This window comes from Chrysochloris asiatica, unplaced genomic scaffold, assembly GCF_000296735.1.
Source record: "Chrysochloris asiatica unplaced genomic scaffold, ChrAsi1.0 scaffold00089, whole genome shotgun sequence".
NCBI classification, from domain to species: Eukaryota; Metazoa; Chordata; class Mammalia; order Afrosoricida; family Chrysochloridae; genus Chrysochloris; species Chrysochloris asiatica.
In genome coordinates this window covers 3,013,341-3,018,677 of record NW_006408607.1, presented here as the reverse complement: position 1 = coordinate 3,018,677, position 5,337 = coordinate 3,013,341, and positions in this window count along the sequence as shown.

Below are 5,337 nucleotides of genomic sequence, written 5' to 3'. Positions count from 1 at the left end.
GCCAGGTGGCATCATTGATGGACTCAAGTGTGGCAGCGGTAGTGATGATGGCCCAGGATCGGACATTGTTTCGTTCTGCTGTGCATGGGGTCGCTATGAGTCGGTTCAGTCTCAATGGCACCTGACATCACAACAACAACAACTGAGCTGAAATGGACTGGTATTGGCCATTTGGAATCTGATGACCAAATGGTATACTATGCCAGGAATGACAAATTGAAGAGGAATGGTGTTGCGTTCATTTTTAAAAAGAACATGTCCAGATCAGTCATGAGGTACAATGCTGTCTGTGATGGGATAATATCCGTGTACCTATAGGGAAGTCCAGTTCATACCACTATTATTAAAATTCATGCAAAATATGCTAAAGCCAATGAGGATGAAATAGAAGAATTCTATCAATTTCTTCAATCTGAAATTGATCAAACATGTAACCACTTTATATCGATAATCATTGGCGATTGGAATGCAAAGGTTGGAAACAAAGAGGAAGGATCAGTAGTTGGAAAACATGGTCATGGTGACAGACATGATGCTGGAGACTGCATGACAGAATTCTGAAAAACCAGTGATTTGTTCATTTCAATTACCTTTTTTAAACAGCATAAGAGATGACTATTCACATTGACCTCACCAGATGGAGTACACAGAAATCAAATTGACTACATCTGTGGAAAGAGAAGGTGGAAAAGCTCCATATCATCAGCAAAAACAAGGCCACGGGCAGTTTGTTGAACAGACCATCAATTGCTCAGATGCAAATTCATGCTGAAGCTGAAAAAAATGAAAAAAAGTTCATGAGAGCCAAAATATGACCTTGAATAAATCCCACCTGCATTTAGAGGTCATCTGAAGAAGAGATCTGGAAGAGTGTGGGATGACATCAAGAACATCATATAGGAAGAAAACAAAAAGCAATTAAGAAGACAAGAAAGAAAGAAAAGATCAAAATGGATGCCAGAAGTGATTCTGAAAATTGCTATCCAGTATAGAGATATTAAAGTAAATGGAAGAAATGAGGAGGTACAAGAACTGAACAGAAAATTTCAAAGGTCAGCTCGAAAAGACAAATTCAAATATTACAATGAAAGGTACAAGGATGTGGAGTTAGAAAACTGAAAAGCAAGGACTCTCTCAGCATTTCTAAAGCTGAGAGAACTAAAGAAAAAATTCAAGCCTCAACTTTAATTATTGAAGGATTCTCTGGAAAAAATTATTAAATGATGCATAAAACATAAAAGGATGATTTAAGGAATACAGAGTCATTGTAGCAAAAGAAAATGGTCAATGTTCAGCCGTTTCAATATGATCAAGAAGAGCCAATGGTACTGAAGGAGGAAGTCCAAGGTGCACTGAAGGAATTGGCAAAGAACAAGGCACCAGGAATTGATGAAATAAAAATTGAAACCTTTCAACAAAGTGAGGTGGAACTGGAGGCACTCTCTCATCTATGCCAAGAAATTTGGAAGACAACTATCTGGCTGACTGTTTGGAAGAGATCCATATTTGTGCCCATTCCAAAGAGAGGTGACCCAACGGAATGCAGAAATCATCGGACCAAATCTTGGTATCCCAAGCGAATAAAATTTTACTAAAGGTAATACAGAAATGGCTGCAATAATACATTGACAGAGAACTTCCAGACGTTCAAGCTGGATTCAGAAGAGGTAAGGGATATCATTGCTGACATCAGATGGATCTTGGGTGAAAGCAGAGAATATCAGGAAGATGTTTACCTGTGCTTTATTGACTATGCAAAGGCTTTCGATTGTGTGGATCATGACAAGCTATGGACAACATTGCGAAGCATGAGTATTTTGGAACACTTAATTGTACTCATGAGGAACCTGCACATAGACCAAATGGCAGTTGTTTCAACATAACAGGGAACACTTAATTGTTTATAGGAAAGATGTGTAACTATATGCTAAGCAAATAGTCCTAGTAGCTGGGTTATATGAAGAAAAACGTGGCATCAGGATTTGATGAATGCTCATTAACAACCTGTGATATGCAGATGATATAGCCTTGCTTGCTGAAAGTGAAGAGGACTTAAAATGATGAATATCAGAGACCATAGCCTTAGGTATGGATTGCATCTTAATGTAAAGAAAACAAAAATGCTTACCATGGTACCAATAAACACCATACTTATTAATTGGGGAAAAGACTGAAGTTGTGAAAGACTTTATTTTTCTTGGCTCAACTATCAACACTCATGCAAGCCACAGCCAAGAAATCAAAAGACGTATTGCATTAGGCAAATCTGCTGCACAAGAACTTTTTAAAGTGTTGAAGAGCAAAGATGTCATCTTGAGGACTAAGGTACACCTGATTCAAACACTAGTATTTTCAATAACCTCATATGCATGCAAAAGTTGGACAGTGAATACCGAAGATTGTAGAAGAATTGATGCATTTGAGTTATGATGTTGGAGAAGAATACTAAAAGTCCCATGGTCTACGTAAAGAACAAACAGCTGTGTTGGAAGAAGTACAGCCAGAGTATTCCTTGGAGGCCAGCATGGGCAAACTTCGTCTACCGTACGTTGGACACAGTGTGAGGAGGGTTCAGTCACTGGAGAGGGATATCATGTTTGGTAAGGTGGGGGGTCAGAGAAAAGTAGGAAGACCCCCAGCAAGCTGGATTGACAGGCAGCATCAATGGTCTCAAGTGTGGCAACAATTGTGAGGTTTTCCCAGGACCAGGCATTGTTTCCTTCTGTTGTGAATAGATAGTTTCACTCTGAGTCGGTACTGACTCGATGGCACCTAACAACAATAACACAGAGACATGATGAACAATTTTTACACAATTCTTAATGGACACACCAAAAATCTAAGTGCCACATAGTGATAATTATTTCTTGATTTACAGTGACATTTCATCTTTAGATTTGGAGGCAAATTTTTCTTTGTACCTAAATTTGCTTGTAACCAAAGTTATAAGTACCACTATCTTCAGTTGTTGACAGTCACAAGTCCTACTAATTCATAGTTTGACATTATACATACTACACATTCCAAATTTCAACCTTTCACAGCATATAACAATGTTATAAGGAAATCAGGACTACCACGACCAAAGATGTCAACAGAACACATAGAGTTCTGACAGGCAGAGTCAAGGTGAGTGAAACAATTCTACTGAAAAACAGCATGGAAACAGAATTTAAAATGTTCAAGTCATGAAAATGCATGACTGTGACTACCGATTTCCATTAAGTATGGTTTGTTTTATGTGATATAAAACTCTTCCCGCATCAGTGGAGTGTTAAGTTGACACTCAAGATAGTCAAAACCTTCCACCAGTCAACACCCCACTATTTTCTGGCTGCACCAAAAAATAAACAACCAGCAAATGATTTCACCTCTTAAAAAAAAAAGCATTTTTGCTTGTGAAGTGGGATTGCCTCTTTTTAAAAATGTTTCTAGAGTGACTGAAAACCTTGCATTTACAAAATAGTTGATAAAAATATTCATCTGAATTGTCCAAGAAGAGAGACTCAAGCACCACTGATATGACATGGTAGACAAACATCCAAGTCCTTTGGCTTTTTTATCTCCATTTTGACAGGTAGATCTTCTTTAGTTTCTTGAGTAGCCACTCTAGCCTGCTTTCCCTTTTCCCATTTGTTTGCAACTTTTTATCTGTAGATTTATCCTTTCCTGCTGCCTTTTTTGGCTCTGTTTCTGCTTTTGCAGCAGCAAAATGGTTTAGCTGACATCCTGGCCAATTGCTCTCCTCTTGGGGTCCTTCTTCACCTTCCTTTTAGCCAAACTGACCTTCTTCTTGGACATCTTGGTAGTAATACAGGCGTGTGGTGGGAGCCTGAGATTCGTGGGGCACAGAGAACCTTCTGGAAGCTGAGTTGCGTGGCTGCTCATTCTCTGCTTCTACATTATAAATATTTATTGAGTTCCTTCAGTGTACCAAGCACTATTTAAAGTGTAGAGATACATCACTATACAAAATAGACAAAAATACTCATAGCTGGATGAGACAACACCACGAGATTTATCCAGTGAGTTTTGAATAGTTTCCTGGTGGTGGTGGTTATGTGCCATGGAGTCGGTTCCAACTCATAGCGACCCTGGACAGGGTTTCTGAGACTGTGAATCTTTATGGGAGCAGAAAGCCTCATCTTTCTCCCGCAGAATAGCTGGTTGTTTTGAACTGCTGACTTTGCGGTTCACAGTCCGATTCATAACCACTATGCTACCAGAGCATCTAGGGGATGCCAAAACAAAATCCTACAAGGCAAATGTCTTGAAAACACATATTATTTTGATTCTGGAGGCTAAAATTCTTATAAGGGCATTGTCTCTGACAAAGAAGGGATGCCCCATCTTTATCAGATTGCCAAGGCATTCTTCAGCTTGTAGACGGTTCCTCACATGTGTATCTCTCTCTCTGTCATTTTTGTTGAGTGCTGTCAAGTCAATCCCAACTTATGGTGACTCCTTGTCATAGATTAGAATTAGCTTCTAGGGTTTTGTCAACAGAAATCTTTACAGGAATGAAAGACCTGGTCTTTTCTTCCTTGGTACTGCTAGTGAATTTGAACCATCAACTTTTTGGCTAACAAGCCAAGTACTTAATCATTGTGCCACCAGAACTTGATCTCTATGTATATACTCACGTTTCTTAGATTCTACTCAGAAGTGATTAGGTTTAGGATCCACTTTATTCTGGTATGATATAATTAATACAAGTGGGCTACAAAAAGTTCATGATACAACTTCATATTTCTATCAACTTTTTGAATTCCCTTCTGAAATTAAAATAGAACTGTAGTCTGAAACAGGGTTATTGTCACAGTTATAGGTGTTAGGCCTTAAGATATCTTTCTATGGGAGGACACAATCTAATTATAGGAATAAGAATGGTCCAGTCAGTCAATTAAGACTATGTTCATCCTATGAACAAAAGAATGAAATTCCCAATCCTGAGCCATCCTCACAATTGTTGTTAGGATTGAGCCCATCGCTGCTACCACTGCATGGAGCCAAACTGTTGGGAGTCTTTCTCTTCTTTATACTCATCCTCCACTTTGCCAATGATTGTGTCCTTTTCTAGAGACTATTCCCTCCTGATAGCATGTGCAAAGCATGAAAGACCAAGTCTTTAACCCTGGCTTCTATGGAGTATTCTGGATTCAATTCTACCAGCACAGATTTGTTCTTCTGGAAATCCGTGATACTTTCAATATTCTTCTCCAACATCAGAAATCAAATGGTTCTTCTAAGGTCTTCCTATTCATTGTCCAATTTTCACTTGAATATGAGGGTATTGAAAATATCATGGTTGGGCCAGACACACCTTTGTCCTCCAAC